Source organism: Sitophilus oryzae, unplaced genomic scaffold (assembly GCF_002938485.1).
Source record: "Sitophilus oryzae breed Bouriz unplaced genomic scaffold, Soryzae_2.0 scaffold_1507_pilon_pilon, whole genome shotgun sequence".
NCBI classification, from domain to species: domain Eukaryota; kingdom Metazoa; phylum Arthropoda; class Insecta; order Coleoptera; family Curculionidae; genus Sitophilus; species Sitophilus oryzae.
This window is the reverse complement of record NW_022146178.1, coordinates 1367307-1388349: the sequence shown is the minus strand read 5'-3', so window position 1 is coordinate 1388349 and position 21043 is coordinate 1367307. Positions and strand designations below refer to the sequence as shown.

The following is a 21043-nucleotide window of genomic DNA, read 5'->3' as shown; positions in this document are numbered from 1 at the left end:
CTCATCCCCAAGATTTCCTCTAAATATAGGAGTCAACTGACTCCTTTATTTAGAGCAACTCTCATTTTTCAGCATCTCTTGCATTTTCTCCAGCTCTCATGACTCTAGCATTTGACCCTTCATGAATGGCAAAATAAAATAATATACCGGGTGCATCTCAAATGTGGCTCACGCCTTTAACTTTTTTATTTTTTCAGATGGAAAAACGCGATTTGGTATGTTAGTATATGACATAAAATAGGATTGATTGACGTATTCAATTGTGTTTGGTTACTTCCTGTTTACCGGAAATTACTACAGCTTTTGATTTGTAAACGGCACCTTGGGTATATTTCGACTTTATTCGATAGAAAATGACGCTCTCAATAGAATGACATTTCATATGGCAACGCATTGAATCGTTTTCGCATTGATTTATTTGAATTTGTAACATGCGGTTCATAACGTGGTACCAAATTATTCATAAAAAATTGCTTTTTCCAAATATGCTAATGAGCCACCCTCGTTCCATTTGAAAAAATTGAGATATGATTATAAATACGATTTGGGCATCTTTTAACAGGCCAGGATAAGACACGAAAAACACTGGACCCTTAGATCTATTTTTCCAGGACTCTCTAGATTGAAATTTAAAATACGATTTTTTTTTAGTCGAAAATGTCAAAAGTTGACATATGATATGTCATTCTATTCAGAATGTCATGTTCTATCGAATAAAGTAAAAAAATACCTAGGGTGCCATTTAAAAATCAAAAGTTACAGTCATTTCCGGTTAAAAAAAAAGAAATGAATTCGTCGATCAATCCTAATTTATGTCATGTACTAAAATACCAAATCTCGTTTCTTTATCTGAAAAAATAAGAAACTTATAGGGGTGGGCCACTTTCGAGACGAGAGAGAGCTAAATTATTTGACTTTTAGTCTCTCTTTCTTAATTAAAAATGGAAGTTCCCATATCTTTCAATTATACGCGGAAAAACAAAATATTGATATTTTGGTGAAAATTTGAAACACCCTGTGGAATATATTAACAACGCAAGGAATTTAAAAACAATTTTATCATCTAGGTACAGATTTTCTTGATGGTTTGTTTTTTGGTTTATCTCAATAACTTTATTTTTGTTGAGGATATTCGCTTTTGGAGAATTTCGCATTTATATGATATCACCCACATATCCTGGCATCCAAATTCAGCTTTTGCTCTGCTTCTAAGCCAATCTTTGACGTCAAGACTTCAGAGGAAGCAGAAGAATGATTTATAGTCAAATCACTTTACAGCTTAATACTCGTAGATACTGAAGTGGGCAATGTTTTAGAGGGCAGTGAAAGAAAATTTGTAAATAGTGTCTTTATTGAGTTAGATATCTAACAATAATGACACAATGACACCCAATGATGTAAGGCCATAATTATCATATAATATTTTAAATGATTTTATGCCCATTATATAGTTAATAAGTATGTCTAAGATGACAAAGGACGATTTCATCTAAAAACATCTAGAAGACATGGAAAAATTGACAGGAAAAACAATTTACTTTTAAATTAAAATGACAGAAAACAACTGTCACTATCAAATATTCTCTCGCTGGACAGATTGTAGATATTTTATAGTTTGTAATTCATTCAACATTCCAGTGAAGAGGAAACTCCGTTACTTTTAAATTAAAATGGCAGAAAACAACTGTCACTATCAAATATTCTCTCGCTGGACAGATTGTAGTTATTTTATAGTTTGTAATTCATTCAACATTCCAGTGAAGAGGAAACTCCGTTACGATATTATTGACGATTAGACATATCAATCAATTATAAGCTATACCGACGCGACGTTCAAAAGGGCGTACGTTAACATAACTCAAAGCCGAGGCCTCCAACAATATAACGCCAGATACGCCTAGTTATTATATGCGCACTTATATATATCTAATAAAAGTTGAAATGGCATCGTAAAACACATTCCCGATACGAATGATAAGTATATATCGGCGCGAAAACCAAAAATATGGCTGAAACACCGCAATCCCATTACGGACCGAAAAGGCACGGCAATAATTTCATAAATTCTCTGCTCTCGGCCGGTACTACTCCGCTTATAATTTCTTTACGCTCTCTGGTTTTATTAGGAAGAAATTTATCTTCACGCACCCCGTAGATTTCTGCATCCATCCCGGCGGAGTAGGAAGGCTCGCGATGACGACGACGACACGAAGTGCAACATTAGACGAGACGATTTTATCGGTAGTACCTGGTGCGCTCTGTTTTCAGGCTCTTAGGACCTTTTTAGACGTCGTTAAAAACATCTGGTAGTACTTCTTTAGAGTACCAAAACTTTCTGCAGAGTGACAATTTGAAAAGGAGTATGAAAGAATATCTGAGCAACAGAAGTCAACTTGTGAGGGTGAATAGCACGTTGTCTTCTGCAAGCCATTAGAATGTGGAGTACCTCAAAGCTCAGTACTAGGCCCTATTTTGTTTCTTCTTTTATTAACGACATTGCTAACATAAACATCAGTGGTAAAATATGTCTTTTTGCGTGAACGACACTAGCTTCACTTGGAGCAACAAGAACATCACGGCACTTCATAGGATTATATCAAATGACTTAATCACCATTAAATTTTGGTGTGATTCGAACCTCCTGAGTCTCAACATTTCTAAAACTAAAGCTTTGTCGTATAAAAACTCGTTGCAGCCTTTTATACTTAACAACACCACCATCGAAAAATTAAGCTCTGCCTGTTTTGAATTAAGTTCTGTTTCTATGGAGCTTAATTTGTTGGCATAGAACTGTTTATTATGCACTTTTGAGTCGCACCTCAGATATGCCCTTCCATTTTGGGGTGCGTGTTGTGCGACTCAATTTGACCCAGAAGAGAGCTGTTCGATATTCACTGGGACTAAACAGCAGAACTCATTGCCACGACTTTTTTAAAAAATTAAAAAGATTAACTCTTTCTTCCTTATTTATATTTGAATCCGTTTGCCTAATACGTAAGCATGTATCAGCTTCTCAAGAAAGGCCATCTCACACTTATCCACTCAAGAACGCGGAGCAAGATCTTTGTCTACCTACCCCACGCTCAGTGTTAGTTAAAAGTTCAATATTATACAACTCGAAAAAAATGCACAATCACCTGCCATTTGAAATCAAATCCATAACATCATTTTCTTCATTTCGCAAAGCATTGAAATCTTATTTACTAGACAAGGCTTTCTACGCCGTAAATGACTTATATTTTGATAATCGAATTTGATCTTGTAAACACTGGTCTAATATTTACTATTACTATATTTACTATATCTACTATAAACTTTCAAAATATTTTTGAATCTTATTTTTATTTTTTTTATTCTTTGACATTGTAAACATTTATAAATGTTTATTTTAAACAATAAGACTGATAATGTAATTTGTATACTTGTTTTGTATTCTCTTTTGTTTGTTTGTTTGTTTACTTCACCTTTGTCTACAAATTGTAAAATTTTTTGACAATAAAGGCATTTATTTATGTTTAAACAAAAAATACTATTAGAAAGATCTCAATTATTCTCAGTCTCAATTAGTTATAGTTGGGGGTTGGTGCTTTTGGTGGTACAACAGCAAAATGTAACACTAATTTACCATAATACGTCGAGTAGATAATAGTACAGTTTTTTTATGCTTTTTTTTAGTTTTTAGTTAAAAACCATAATTTCTTGATAATGTGGCAACATAGGTAGTAGATTAAATTTACAAGTAAGAAACCCCAGAAAATATCCAGCGGTTTTCAAAATTTAAGCAAAAAATTATTTTTTTGGAAATTTTCAAAGTAAAATAACTCGAGTTCATTGTACAACGATAAAAATTTTTTGCTTGTTCTAAAATGTTTAATCCGGTTTATACTTTTCCACATTTCCATACCGTCTTAGAGAAAATTTAAGAAAAAAAATGAAAATATGGTTTAATTCATTCCAAAGAAAGTCCTAAAAATCAAAAGCTATGGTAATTTAATTTCGACTTCATTCTTTGATAGATGGTTATTATTATTTTTGTTTTACTTAATATTTTTGCTGTTTTAAAGTATGGCATTTCCCAATAATTATTTCACATTCCGTAGCATTGAACTAAATAAATTTTGTGCTTTTTTAACGTTTCAAATCAGCAAAAATATGTCGTTAATTAAAATTCTATCAATAACAACCAATCAAAGAATAAAAACGAAATTATATTACCATAGAAAGGGGTGGGTTTTGATTTTTAACTATATTTTAATGTTTTTTTTTTATTTTCTTTAAAAGTAAACTTAGAAAAGTATAAACAGGATTAAGAATTTTAAAACAAGCAAAAATTGTTATGAAAAAAGCATTTTTTTCAAAATGTCAATAATAAAAAAGTGTTTCCTCTTGTAAAGACACAATCCAGGGACATCCTGTAGTTATATCACTTTAAGAGCAAATTAGGTCTCTTGTTTTAAATAGGACGCTCGGTATATATTATTTCGATATTTGATTCACAAATCACTTGTGTTTAAGGTACTATAAGAATTATCTCCTCTTCAGGGAAACAATAAATTTTAAAACGATTACGAAAGGACATGTATGCTTTATTTTTTTAGTACTAGGTATATCATTATTCTAATGATACAGTACGAGACAAAAATTGAAAAATATATATAACTCACGGTACCCCGATACTATAATACAAGGTATGAACAAAAATACAAAACTATCCCAAATTGAAAAGTTTGCCATATTTTTTCAAGGAGCGTGCTTTAAAATGATTATCTTGTCCAACTCATTTTTATTACCGTTGTTTTTTACTAGTAACGAACAGTTTTCAGAAATGGCTCGAAACTAACCCGGTCATTAGTAATAAAAGGAAGGCCCTTCCGATGGTTTTGATGGATGGGTGCTGTCTCTGTCCGTTAACAGCTGGTTAACAGCTTGAGCTTGCAATAGAGCGAGTGGCCAACGTCTTAGGGATGTGAAAATATATCGATATTTAGAATTAATGACACTTGTTTTTATATCCCATACAGCAAATCAAATCACATTTACGATGTGTTTACATTATTAGATGTAGACACAGGGTGACACACCTCCCCGATGTAAATATGCTACGTTTACACATTGTAGTTCAACACGTATGCACAAAGGTTAAACGTCCGCCTCACAATGTAGCCACAGTATAGCATTTACGTATACACAAAGTAAGGGATACACAGTGTGCCGTAGAATACACAGTGCTTGTGTATTACGTTTAAACTATGTTTACACATTGTAGTTGTGACTACCGCGTGTATACGTATGTATTTTGCTTCGTATATACATCTTGTGCTAGATAAAACTACTTCTTATGAACGAATTTAGGAAATAATACAAGTTTTGATGCCTACCTTTTCATTCTTTTTAAGAAATATTTATTCAATGATACCAATTACCTATATCTTTTTAGAACGAAAATTAGGAAGGCAAAACTTTGTATTTTCCAAAAGTATCTCGATCGTAAGTTCAAGAGAAGTAGCTTTCAAATTGTTCCATTTTTGTTTTGTATAAAATTACCATTTTTCTTCCATAAAATGGATTATGTGGTTAAAAAATAAAATTCTTTTATATCATGGAACGCAATAGCGCAAATAACACAATAATAATAATTATTTACACTGCAGAAACCAGAAGTAAGAAAACACTGTAAAAGAACAGAATTTGTATCAAATTATATTAAAAATATAAGTACCTAGTATAACAATATACTAAAATGGTAAACACTGGTATATCGCCACGATTTGGTGGACCTCGTTTAGTAATTTTTTTCTCTCTTTCCCTCGCAGTTGGTTTATTAGCATACTCATTCATCGAGCACTCTGTTGGACTTTGTTGTGTTTTATTTCAAGATTAACAATCTCACCCTTAAATTTTATATGAAACTGTGAATATCAATTTAAGAAGTGTTTAAATCTTTTCTTTCTCTGGTCCATTTAGATTTTTATTATTTCCAAATTAAAAAAAAATATATTGCAGAGTTAACTCAGCTAACCTCTTAATCATTATACGAGAATATTTGGAGTTTTCATTCATTGAGTCAAAATTTAGTAAATTGGGTATCGAGTAAGGGAAGAGTCGTTGCTATAATATTAATAATACTCTTAGGAAGGTGTAACAAGGTAATTAAAACTTGTACTTACCTTAAAATCTCTTTTTAAACTACACAAACAGAGCATTTATATAGAGCTTCCGAATGATAAAACAATAATGGCTGCTAACACATACCACTGCTAGAAAGGAGAGAGGACACATAAGATACACTTGGTCGGTGTGTTTGATAGACACAACAGTACACCATTACAAAGTGTCTACATAGGTATTTAAATTATGTGTATACGTCACATTTTTACAAGGTGTGTACTATAGGCACAACTATCACACGTACATATGACTTATACATTGTATGTCTCATATACCGACGTCAGATTTCATCATTTTAATAATTATTTGTTACGTTACAAAAAACTCTTTAGAATCTTGAGTGCATACGGTATACAACTAGTAAACACTGTATCACACAATTCTATCAATATAAACCTGCGTGTATCTCATATGTATATGTTAGAACTAGATGAACACTTAGGTTCACTTTAACATATGTTGTTTCTCATGTGTCTCTCTTGTAGAAACGTAATTTCATTTGGACGTGCTATATGGGATACAACAAATTTTTCTTTGGCAAGAAGAATGTAGAATGAATAAGAGGGAGGGGGGTTAATCCCTGCGATCTTAAAGATCTATTGTGCCCCCTTCCTTGAGTCATCACAGAGTCTATAACCCATCATACCCCTGTTGTAGAGGGGACAGGGTATTCCCCATCCTCCTCTAACAGTTCATCCTCCGAGGGTGCACACCCTTCCACGGTGGGAGTTTGTCCCTCCGTGCCGCCCTCCACAGTCGAGGAGCTTGCCTCCGGCTGAGGAACCCGTGAGATGAAGGCTGGATGATCTGTCATTTTCTCCACCTCTTTAACTTGGTCTTAGACCTGATACCGGTGTTATCCTGTATCTATAATAGAGGATATGTCCCTCTTTCTCTATTGCCTCTTTGGATTTGAGGTCAATTCCTATTGTGAGGACCTGACCATGACCCTCCCCCTCGAGTTGATGACTCTTTGGCTATAGTAAGACATCAAATATTCCACTGCGACCTTTCCAGATCGATTGTGGTTATTTTATAACTACGTATGTGTAGACGTTTTATAACTACTTCTGGTTATTTTATAAGACTACATTCCTCAGCTGTATCCTTTTCAAAAAGTTTAATAATTTGGAGATTATTTATATATTTGGAGAATAAAATTCAACATGGCTCTTTGTCCATGATTTTTCATTCTCTAGTACACAAAACCGCAATTTAACAGGCTATAACACTGGCATAGAATGCGTTCTGATATTTCTTCTAAGGAAGAAAGTCCTCACATATATCCCTATTCATTCCATCAGAGTTTAATGCTTATTGAGCTTAAAATACCCTATTAGTAGAGCTAATACAATTCCGACAGTTTCTCTATTTACTCGTCAAATTTTAGCGAGGGCTCTTCAGTCCACCTTCAGTCTTCCAACGAGAGAATACATGACAGTGACAGTCGTCTGTCATTTTACTCAACAGATAAATTAATAAATTTTCTATCATTTTTTTGGATATCCATCTGTCGAAATCTTCTCTCGTAACTTTACCAAGAATAGTTTCGCTTGCCTCTGCCCTTTGATATTTTCCATCCTTCTACAAATCTACCGCAGAAGGGTTCTGATCTGATAAATGACAGTTTTGAGCCTTGTTTAGTCATTTAAATTGCCTTTTCGCTGACCTCTATTGCTCTCGTGCCTTAGTACCTCGTCTGATAAATTTGCAGGTATAAATGGTGTTTCCAAATTTAATCTTATTTTTTTTTTAAACCAGTGCCTTTTAAACTTATCAGATTCTGTATAAACTGTTGGAATAAGTCGCTTTCATGAATTTATTTACACTGCAAAATAGGTACTATTTTTTGGCAAAAATTCACTGCTAATTTTATAGTTATATAGTAGTTCAAAACATGTAAAGTATGACAAGAAAGACTACAAGGATACTCTTCTAAAGTGGTTTTAAGGGACTGGCAGCGATAATAGCAAAATAGTGACAAAGAATCCGAATGTGGGGAAAATTTTGCCATAGAGAGCGATCATAATTCTGAATTCGAATTAGAAGGTAAAAAACGGTTTTTAATGGTATGTAGCTGTGTATGTTTTGATATAGATGATAAAAATATGGATGTGAACGATCAGTAAACTAATATCGAAGAAAGTGAAGAGAACAATTTGTTTGGAATGCGCAAAAAAGTGTGTAGGGAACAAGCCCATCTTTAGGCATTGTAATTTTTTTATTCTTTATATTTTCTTTTGCTTTTTTGTGCTTAATAGATAGGTTTTTATATGCTAAATATAATAATCAATATATTTTTTCATTTTCCTTTCGCTTTTTTTTCAGTTACGTATTGCTGCAATGATACGTAGCGCATCAGTGTACTTCCGTTCAGTTACGTATTGCGCTAATCCCATTACCGGACCGAAAGGCGCAGCAATGAATTTCGCCGATTCTCTGCTCTCGGCCGGCCGGTACTCCGCTTATAATTTCTTTACGCTCTCTGGTTTTATTAGGAAGAAATTTATCTTCACGCACCCCGTAGATTTCTGCATCCATCCCGGCGGAGTAGGAAGGCTCGCGATGACGACCGACGACACGAAGTGCAACATTAGACGAGACGATTTTATCGGTAGTACCTGGTGCGCTCGTTTTCAGGCTCTTAGGACCTTTTTTAGACGTCGTTAAAAACATCTGGTAGTACTTCTTTAGAGTACCAAAACTTTCTGCAGAGTGACAATTTGAAAAGGCGTATGAAAGAATATCTGAGCAACAGAAGTCAACTTGTGAGGGTGAATACCACGTTGTCTTCTCGCAAGCCATTAGAATGTGGAGTACCTCAAAGCTCAGTACTAGGCCCTATTTTGTTTCTTCTTTTTATTAACGACATTGCTAACATAAACATCAGTGGTAAAATATGTCTTTTTGCGAACGACACTAGCTTCACTTGGAGCAACAAGAACATCACGGCACTTCATAGGATTATATCAAATGACTTAATCATCATTAAATTTTGGTGTGATTCGAACCTCCTGAGTCTCAACATTTCTAAAACTAAAGCTTTGTCGTATAAAAACTCGTTGCAGCCTTTTATACTTAACAACACCACCATCGAAAAAATTAAGCTCTGCCTGTTTTGAATTAAGTTCTGTTTCTATGGAGCTTAATTTGTTGGTGGCATAGAACTGTTTATTATGCACTTTTTGAGTCGCACCTCAGATATGCCCTTCCATTTTGGGGTGCGTGTTGTGCGACTCAATTTGACCCAGAAGAGAGCTGTTCGATATTCACTGGGACTAAACAGCAGAACTCATTGCCACGACTTTTTTAAAAAATTAAAAAGATTAACTCTTTCTTCCTTATTTATATTTGAATCCGTTTGCCTAATACGTAAGCACGTATCAGCTTCTCAAGAAAGGCCATCTCACACTTATCCACTCAGGAACGCTGAGCAAGATCTTTGTCTACCTACCCCACGCTCAGTGTTAGTTAAAAGTTCAATATTATACAACTCGAAAAAATGCACAATCACCTGCCATTTGAAATCAAATCCATAACATCATTTTCTTCATTTCGCAAAGCATTGAAATCTTATTTACTAGACAAGGCTTTCTACGCCGTAAATGACTTATATTTTGATAATCGAATTTGATCTTGTAAACACTGGTCTAATATTTACTATTACTTATTTTTATTTTTTTTATTCTTTGACATTGTAAACATTTATAAATGTTTATTTTAAACAATAAGACTGACAATGTAATTTGTATACTTGTTTTGTATTCTCTTTTGTTTGTTTGTTTACTTCACCTTTGTCTACAAATTGTAACATTTTTTTGACAAAAAAGGCATTTATTAATATTTAGACAAAAAATACTATTAGAAAGATCTCAATTATTCTCAATCTCAATTAGTTATAGTTGGGGTTTGGTACTTTTGGTGGTACAACAGCAAAATGTAACACTAATTTACCATAATACGTCGAGTAATAGTACAGTTTTTATGCCTATCAGTGCTTAAGTACTTATTATACAGAGTGAGTTTTAAATAAGTGCAAATATTTTTAGGGACAGTGTATTTTGACTCTAGAAACACAATTACGAGGTTTTTTCGCGAAAAAAAAAATTGAAAATTTGGAATTTTTTGAAACAAATTTTTGGAATTTTTTTTTAGTTTTTAGTTAAAAACCATAATTTCTTGATAATATGGCAACATAGGTAGTAGATAATTAAATTTACAAGTAAGAAACCCCATATTGGAAAATATCCAGCGGTTTTCAAAATTTAAGCAAAAAATCATTTTTTGGAAATTTTCAAAGTTATTTGAAAAACAATAAAACGAGTTATTTGAAACACGATAAAGAGAAAATACATTTCTTTTATCGAGATCTACCAGCCTGCTACGCAATTGAATTAGTCATTGTATAACAAACCATATTTAAATTTAAAGTTTACGAAAAATTATTATATATATATACTGTATGCATCCGGATTGTTTTTACAAGAAGAAAAACTTTTTATTATTGACATTTTGAGAAAAATAAAAATTTTTGCTTGTTCTAAAATGTTTAATCCCGTGTGTACTTTTCCAAATTTCCATACCGTTTTAGAGAAAATAAAAAAAATGAAAATATGGTTTCATTTTTTCCAAAGAAAGTCCTAAAAAATCAAAAGCTATGGTAATATAATTTCGATTTCATTCTTTGATAGATGGTTATTATTTTGTTTAACGTCATATTTTTGCTGTTGTTAAAGTATGGTATTTTCCAATAATTATTTCCCTTTCCGTAGCATTGAACCAAATAAATTTTGTGCTTTTTTAACGTTTCAAACCAGCAAAAAATGTGTCGTTAATTAAAATTCTATCAATAACAACCAATCAAAGAATAAAAACGAAATTATATTTCCATAGAAAAGGGTTTTAATTTTTAGTTATATTTTAATATTTTTTTGTTAATTTTCTTTAAAAGTAAACTTAGAAAAGTATAAACAGGATTAAGCATTTTAGGACAAATAAAAATTTTTATGAAGACGCCATATTTTTCAAAATGTCAATAATAAAAAAGTATTTCCTCTTGTAAAGACAATCCAGGGACATACTGTAGTTATATCGCTTTAAGAGCAGGTATTTATTCTGAGAGCTCAGTATATTATTTCAGTATATTATTCGCTCAGTATATTATTTCTCAGTATGTTATTTCGGGATTTGATTCACAAATCACTTGTGTTTAAGGGACTATTAGAATTATCTCCTCTTCAGGGAAACAATAAACTTTAAAACGGTTACCAAAGGACACGTATGCTTTATTTTTTTAGTACTATATCATTATTCTAATGATACAGTACGAGACAAAAATTGAAAAATAACTCACGGTACCCCTATACTATCAACATACTATAAGATATGAACAAAAATACAAAACTACCCCAAGTATGCCATATTTTTCAAGGAGCGTGCTTTAAAATGATTATCTTGTCCAACTCATTTTTATTACCGTTGTTTTTTACTAGTAACGAACAGTTTTCAGAAATGGCTCGAAACTAACCCGGTCATTAGTAATAAAAGGAAGGCCCTTCCGATGGTTTTGATGGATGGGTGCTGTCTCTGTCCGTTAACAGCTGGTTAACAGCTTGAGCTTGCAATAGAGCGAGTGGCCAACGTCTTAGGGATGTGAAAATATATCGATATTTAGAATTAATGACACTTGTTTTTATATCCCATACAGCAAATCAAATCACATTTACGATGTGTTTACATTATTAGATGTAGACACAGGGTGACACAATTCCCCCGATGTAAATATGCTACGTTTACACATTGTAGTTCAACACGTATGCACAAAGGTTAAACGTCCGCCTCACAATGTAGCCACAGTATAGCATTTACGTATACACAAAGTAAGGGATACACAGTGTGCCGTAGAATACACAGTGCTTGTGTATTACGTTTGAACTATGTTTACACATTGTAGTTGTGACTACCGCGTGTATACGTATGTATTTTGCTTCGTATATACATCTTGTGCTAGATAAAACTACTTCTTATGAACGAATTTAGGAAATAATACAAGTTTTGATGCCTACCTTTTCATTCTTTTTAAGAAATATTTATTCAATGATACCAATTACCTATATCTTTTTAGAACGAAAATTAGGAAGGCAAAACTTTGTATTTTCCAAAAGTATCTCGATCGTAAGTTCAAGAGAAGTAGCCTTAAAATTGTTCCATTTTTGTTTTGTATTAAATGTACCATTTTTCTTCCATAAAATGGATTATGTGGTTAAAAAATAAAATTCTTTTATATCATGGAACGCAATAGCGCAAATAACACAATAATAATAATTATTTACACTGCAGAAACCAGAAGTAAGAAAACACTGTAAAAGAACAAAATTTGTATCAAATTATATTAAAAATATAAGTACCTAGTATAACAATATACTAAAATGGTAAACACTGGTATATCGCCACGATTTGGTGGACCTCGTTTAGTAATTTTTTTCTCCTCTTTTCCCTCGCAGTTGGTTTATTAGCATACTCATTCATCGAGCACTCTGTTGGACTTTGTTGTGTTTTATTTCAAGATTAACAATCTCACCCTTAAATTTTATATGAAACTGTGAATATCAATGTAAGAAGTGTTTAAATCTTTCTTTCTCTGGTCCATTTAGATTTTTATTATTTCCAAATTAAAAAAAAATATATTGCAGAGTTAACTCAGCTAACCTCTTAATCATTATACGAGAATATTTGGAGTTTTCATTCATTGGAGTCAAAATTTAGTAAATTGGGTATCGAGTAAGGGAAGAGTCGTTGCTATAATATTAATAATACTCTTAGGAAGGTGTAACAAGGTAATTAAAAACTTGTACTTACCTTAAAATCTCTTTTAAACTACACACAAACAGAGCATTTATATAGAGCTTCCGAATGATAAAACAATAATGGCTGCTAACACATACCACTGCTAGAAAGGAGAGAGGACACATAAGATACACTTGGTCGGTGTGTCTACGCTGAGGCTATCCGCGCATGCGCACACCTTCATTTCATGCTAGAATATAGACACAACAGTACACCATTACAAAGTGTCTACATAGGTATTTAAATTATGTGTATACGTCACATTTTTACAAGGTGTGTACTATAGGCACAACTATGATACGAAGTATCACACGTACATATGACTTATACATTGTATGTCTCATATACCGACGTCAGATTTCATCATTTTAATAATTATTTGTTACGTTACAAAAAACTCTTTAGAATCTTGAGTGCATACGGTATACAACTAGTAAACACTGTATCACACAATTCTATTAATATAAACCTGCGTGTATCTCATATGTATATGTTAGAACTAGATGAACACTTAGGTTCACTTTAACATATGTCGTTTCTCGTGTGTCTCTCTTGTAGAAACGTAATTTCATTTGGACGTGCTATATGGGATACAACAAATTTTTCTTTGGCAAGAAGAATGTAGAATGAATAAGAGGGAGGAGGGGGGGTTAATCCCTGCGATCTTAAAGATCTATTGTGCCCCCCTTCCTTGAGTCATCACAGAGTCTATAACCCATCATACCCCTGTTGTAGAGAGGACAGGGTATTCCCCATCCTCCTCTAACAGTTCATCCTCCGAGGGTGCACACCCTTCCACGGTGGGAGTTTGTCCCTCCGTGCCGCCCTCCACAGTCGAGGAGCTTGCCTCCGGCTAAGGAACCCGTGAGATGAAGGCTGGATGATCTGTCTCCATTTTCTCCACCTCTTTAACTTGGTCTTAGACCTGATACCGGTGTTATCCTGTATCTATAATAAAGGATATGTCCCTCTTTCTCTATTGCCTCCTTGGATTTGAGGTCAATTCCTATTATGAGGACCTGACCATGACCCTCCCCCTCGAGTTGATGACTCTTTGGCTATAGTAAGACATCAAATATTCCACTGCGACATTTCCAGATCGATTGTGGTTATTTTATAACTACGTATGTGTAGACGTTTTATAACTACTTCTGGTTATTTTATAACTACTATATTTTTAGACTACATTCCTCAGCTGTATCCTTTTCAAAAAGTTTAATAATTTGGAGATTATTTATATATTTGGAGAATAAAATGCAACATGGCTCTTCGTCCATGATTTTTCATTCTCTAGTACACAAAACCGCAATTTAACAGGCTATAACACTGGCATAGAATGTGTTCTGATATTTCTTCTAAGGAAGAAAGTCCTCACATCATTTTTTTGGATATCCATCTGTCGAAATCTTCTCTCGTAACTTTACCAAGAATAGTTTCGCTTGCCTCTGCCCTTTGATATTTACCATCCTTCTACAAATCTACCGCAGAAGGGTTCTGATCTGATAAATGACAGTTTTGAGCCTTGTTTAGTCATTTAAATTGCCTAATCGCTGACCTCTGTTGCTCTCGTGCCTTAGTACCTCGTCTGATAAATTTGCAGGTATAAATGGTGTTTTCAAATTTAATCTTATTTTTTTTTTTAAACCAGTGCCTTTTAAACTTATCAGATTCTGTATAAACTGTTGGAATAAGTCGCTTTCATGAATTTATTTGCACTGCAAAATAGGTACTATTTTTTGGCAAAAATTCACTGCTAATTTTATAGTTATATAGTAGTTCAAAACATGTAAAGTATGGCAAGAAAGACTACAAGGATACTCTTCTAAAGTGGCTTTAAGGGACTGGCAGCGATAATAGCATAATAGTGACAAAGAATCTGAATGTGGGGAAAATTTTGCCATAGAGAGCGATCATAATTCTGAATTCGAATTAGAAGGTAAAAACGGTTTTTAATAGTATGTAGCTGTGTATGTTTTGATATAGATGATGAAAATATGGATGTGAACGATCAGTAAACTAATATCGAAGAAAGTGAAAAGAACAATTTGTTTGGAATGCGCAAAAAAGTGCGTAGGGAACAAGCCCATCTTTAGGCATTGTAATTTTTTTATTCTTTATATTTTCTTTTGCTTTTTTGTGCTTAATAGATAGGTTTTTATATGCTAAATATAATAATCAATATATTTTTTCATTTTCCTTTCGCTTTTTTTTCTATCTCGATGAGAAACAAAGATATGTCAAAAATCCAAAATTAGTACTTTTATTTGAAAAATATAAAACATGTTCGCATAATATAAGCATTAGATATTTTTTTCTGTAGTTTTAATGCTAATGATTCACTCCACTTACAAAAAATCTGTTAGACACCAACAAAATATGAATTTTTTTTAATGCGTCTCTCAGACGGTCTGTTAGTATAGGCGCGACTATTTCAATATGTTAGTACTTAAGGGTTAAATGGAAAACTTTGAATGTTCAACGACACCTTCTAAAATTGAGCTAAAAATCCTACCTTCCGGGGATATTTTTTTCTAGGTTATTATGTTCATTGTAACCAATAAATTCGATAGATTAGTTTTTTGGCTCACCCTACTCACCCTGTATAAACCTAAAATTAACATTTTTATTAATGAAAAAGATAGATTGGTATGTACATAATTAGTATCTGCCTTTTTTCTGTCATATCGATATATTTTGTAAGTATCGATATATTTTTTAAATATCGACGTCCCTACGCTGCTTTTTGAGACTTTTCTGTCCAATCTCCGGCTTATTATTCCACGAAAAAAAGTTTTTATTAGGGTTTTCGATGCACCCGCGTATCGACGGAAATTCGTTTGCTTCGGGCTAATTCAGTTCTCACGTTCACAGATTACACTCTCTCGGTTCACAGATTGCAAATTAAATTCAATCGCCGCATCGAAGGTTATTTAAGTTAAGCAAATATGGGTTAAATCGTTGGAATGCTAGAAACCAAGCAATAAGAAAATATTTATTGAGTATATTAAGTCGTCAAAGAAATTATAAGATATATATGCAAATGTAGGAAAAGTAATAAAGGGTATTACATCTAGGTTTTTGAGTGTTCATCAAAATACGAGACCTACTTGTTCAAACGTTTGGTGCCCACACGACACTAGCGAAAATTTAAGCTCGTCCGTGTGCAGATGAAATGAGATGCATTTTTTGGACCTTGGACAAGAATCAATCATATTTTAATATTTTTTTTAATTTTTCTCTAAGACGGTATGGAAATTTGGAAAAAATATAAACCGGATTAACTGTCTTAGAACAAGCAGAAAAATTTATGAAGAATGCATTTTTCTCAAAAAGTTAATAATAAAAACTGTATACTTCATGGTTTTTAATATCTACATTAATCTGACTTTTCTTTCAAATTTTATGCAGAAGTCGGGGGAAACACTATTTGTAATAAATTAAAACAATAATTTTGAACAAATAGGCCAGTAAGCGAGGCGAGGGTCCGAATTCTGAACCCCTGCACCAATTGACGTGAAATTTTAACAGTGAAGAGATATATGTAAGAATCAAAAGTTACATAGTAGCGATGTGTGCTTTCACACTGGGGGTGTGTGCCTCCCCTTCTCGGGGGTGAAAATAAATCACCCATTTTAATTGCAAAAATCAATAAAGGGATGAATTCTAAGCAAAAAATGTTCTATAACATTTATTCAGAAAATTAATATTTTCCTAGTTATTTAGGATTGAAAATGTTGATTTTTCATCTAAAAACTGCATATTTTTCTGCCATTTTTTATAAATAACTCAAAAACTTTGCGTTTTATCGCAAAAATCATATAAAGCAAAAATGAAGCTTTTGGAATAACTAAACACATTTTTTGTTTATTAGCGTAGGTGTAAAAATAGCCGAGTTATCACTTTGTAAAGACGATTTTTTATTTTTCGCAAACTAAATTGCAAAATTTTACCGTAAAATTATGGCAAAGGAACGCATTTTTCGAACAAAATGAATTTGGCCGTTTCTAAAGTGCTTGAATAGACTTTTTAAATGCTTTTTTAAAAAAGTTCGTAGCTCAAAAACTCGCGGAGTTATGATAAAAAATAGAATGGTCACCTCATTTTTTCGAAAAAAAATTAACAACAAACATACGCACAGATCTTCATGACGTGGAGTAGCATGGCGTCCCGTGGCGTGGCGTGTTGGCTAATGGGGTCCCGGCATTATTTATTTATAAACAAAATTTTTACGCATATGGTTTATTGTTGACGGCTACCATAAACAACATATTCACTGGCAATAGTTCTGGAGGATTTTTTTATTAATGATTTTTTATTAAATAATAGGGGGGAGGGGTAAATAAATAAAAATTTTGTTATTTTTGCTTTAATTATTATCTATGAAAAAAACAGATCCTGCATGCTCTGGGTCTTGCGTAATTCTTGAACTGGAGGTCTTCGTATTGGACTTGTATTGCAAAAAAAGCAAGTCCAAAACCAAGACCAACAACAGTATTGCTCATCAATAATTTTAACAGGGCATTTCAAGCTAAGTATGTACTGAGCTCATGAGATTAACAGCCATGTACAGGGTGGGTCAAATTCGACGCTTTTAAATGGAAACACCCTTTTCTATAGGTGATAGACGAAAACTAATATCGGTGTCTGGAGCTCAATTTATGAACAGAAAAATTGATTTTTTATTTGGGACACCCTCTATAATTTTAATTAACTGAAAAGAATTTAAAATTACGTTTCTAAAAATATAGCACACTTGATATTTTGTTATAATTTCCTTTGGAATACAGAATTTTTAAAAGTTCGCCACTTTTAACTAGTAGGCTTTGGATCCCTTATTGATGACATGCCCTTGATGGAACTCGAAAACACATTTTTCTAGCAATACGACGCAACGCCTCTGAACTCTGAAGTTATCAGCAAATTTTTGCAGCTAATTTCAAGAATAATTGAGTAGCTAACCAAAATCCCAGCCGTTGGCCGTCGAGGCCGCCTGACTTAGTGCCCATGGATCTAATACTATGGATATATTCGCGGAAGAATAAAGGTTCCTTATTCTTCCGTATAATCTAGACAAGAATTAGAAATACTTAGCAGTTATGAGAGGGTATTTTTCACCCCCACTGAGTTAATGAATTTCGCGAGAAATGTTCAAAAACTGCCCAGTCTGTCCATAACAGAAGACGGTCGATATGTCCAACATCTGTAGCAAAATCTCATGTCTTGATTTGCTGTTTATTTTTATGCTATTTATTTTTATTGTTATTAGATATAGTTTAAATGTGTTGATGTTGGTTAAATATATTTTAAATTGTTATAAAATTCTGCATCTCTCATAGCAAATATTATTTTCGTTTTAATTGATGCTCACAGCTAGATTTTTTTTGCATTACAGCCGGTGCCGTTCAAAGCCTACTTATTTAAAGCGAGCGAATTTTTATATACTCTATATCTCGAAGAGGAATCGAGCAAAATATCAAGTGTGTTATATTTTTGAAAAGGTAATTTTAAATTCTTTTCAATAAATTAAGAATATACAGGGTGTCCCATATAAAAAATCAAATTTTCTGTTGATAATTCTTAAATTATTAATTTTAAAAAAATTATACTTAAACCATTAAATTCTACGTAAAAAGGTGCTTTGGAAATGTTTTCATAAAAATACAAAATTTTCCATAGCAAAAAAGTTACAGCGATTTGTTAAAAATGCATATTTTTGAAAAACACCCCGTAACTCCGGAACGGTAACAGATATCGATATGCGGTTTTCACCATCATGTTTTTGACAAAAATTGAGCTCCAGACACCGATATTAGTTTTTTGTCTATCTCCTATAGAAAAGGGTGTTTCCATTTAAAAGCGTCGAATTTGACCCACCCTGTACAGTTTCTGTCAATCAGAATAAGCAGCAGAACACATTCTTTATAAGTGTGGCACTCTGGCAAGTGTACGTTTTTTTATATTATACGATGTTAAGAGCTATATTGCTATATGGACGGCTCTGCTTCCAAGTTATTAGACATTTTAGGAAATAATACGACTGGAGAATGTAATCTAAAGATAAGAAAACCACAATAGATCTGAAAAGATCGAAGTGACCAATCGAAGAATAGGCCAAACTTCTTCTTACAGTGCCGTGCCAGGCGTTGGCGATCTCCATGACTATTTCGTTGAAGAGTTCTCTATCTTCTGCTGCCATGAAAGAGCCTCTCTCCCTAACCCAGACCAATCCAGTCCAGTTCCGTATATTTCTCAGCCATGAAAGTTTCTTTCGACCTACTCATCTTCTACCTTCGACTTTTCCTTGAATGATCAAACGAGGAATATGGTATATAATATAATAATAATAAAATAATATTATCTGTCCAATAATAGGCCAATAGACATCTAAAATTTAAACTAATATAATACCAATTGTAATTAGCATTGTCCAATAATTATATTTTCTAACAATAATTTTTCTTTTCCAGGTGGGCGACCGTCTTTTTGTTGGAGCTCCAGGCAGCTACTATTGGCAAGGTAATAAACACGTCCCATAACTTTTCAGCTATTCACTTTCCCCCAAAACAATGCACCTTTCCCCCTCGACAATTACCCACTTTTACAGGCTTCTAGTGTGCAAAATACGTAGTGGCACATCGATTCCTTGTCAGGACAGCAATTAGCATCCGATTTTATGTTTCAGGCCAGATGTACTCGATAGACGCTAACGCCAAGTTTAACTATACGCCCGGTCTTCTAGGCACGACGTACGGCGCCAAAGGTATTTCTTAGATAGCGTCGGACATTATTCTAATCAGCGCCGCCATTGACTACTCCCACTACTCAGATTAATTCATTTGTTTTTTTTTTGTTTACTTTCATCGAAGGGCTGTCTCGAAAAGAAACAATTTTTGGGAAAATTTTTAAAAAGACATTTATAATCCAAAGTTTGGAAAATATTACATTTTTCAAAATATCCTATACGGGGTGTCCCAGAAATAAGTGCAAGTGTTTTAACTGGTAGTATAGTTCAACCCCAGAAACACGCCTATGAGGTTTTTTTCGCGAAATTTATTTTGAAAAACCGATATTTTTTGAAAAAATTTTTGGAATTTTTTTTTTAGTGTTTATTTAAAAAACATAATTTCTGATAATAGGTATTAGATTAAATTTACAAGAAAGAAAATCCAGAAATGATTCAGTGGTTCTCAAAATTTTAGCAAAAAATCATTTTTTTTGGAAATTTTCGAAGTAAAATAACTCCCTTATTTAGGACTTATTTGAAAAACCACAAAGAGAAAATACGTTTCTTTTATCAAGATCTACCACCTCTTAAAATACTTGCACTTATTTCTGGGACACCCTCGAGGACATCCTGTATACAGGGTGGTCGGAACTGTATTCCGGAAACTTTGGCGGCATATTCTGCAGATAAAAATAAGTAAAAAAAATGTATAAATGTATGCCCTAAAATGCTTAGTTTCGGAGATACAGGGTGTAGACGTTTCAATTTTATTTAGTTTTTTTTCAAATAATTATGAAGTAACGTCAATATTTGGATGAAAATTGGTATCTGGGAGTTTTTTGATATAAGAAATTTGATTTTGATGTCAATATGACTCCTACTTGCGCCACCTACATATTTTTAATTGGTTTGAAGACTAATAACTTTTCGTCCATACCTGTATAAAACTACTGAGTAAAAATATGTACGTATACATTTACAACGCTTTTACGTAAAAAAAGTCTCTTTGTAAAAATGGCTACGAATAATTGTTCTTGGAATATTTGGAATCTCAATAATTATTATCAATGTCGGTCATCACTGACATAAAATTATTAATCATGTTGAACAAATATTATTAGACTTGAAATCATAAATTTTAAATGTTTTTGTGCCAAAAGTTCAACAGAAACTGTTTTTATCATCATTTTTTCAAAGAAAATTTGGATTAATTTAAAAAATAAATAGTTCTAGTATGTATATACTATTAACTCTCAACATGCTAATTTTTTGAGCAATACGTAACTGTAATCCGAAGCAATGGAT

General features: G+C 33.0%; 1 protein-coding gene across 1 annotated transcript in view; it reads left to right on the top strand.

The window, feature by feature from the left end:
* The window catches only part of LOC115878279 (integrin alpha-PS2), a 250658-nt gene that overhangs the window by 211528 nt on the left and 18087 nt on the right, over positions 1-21043 (top strand). The window lies entirely within an intron of this gene.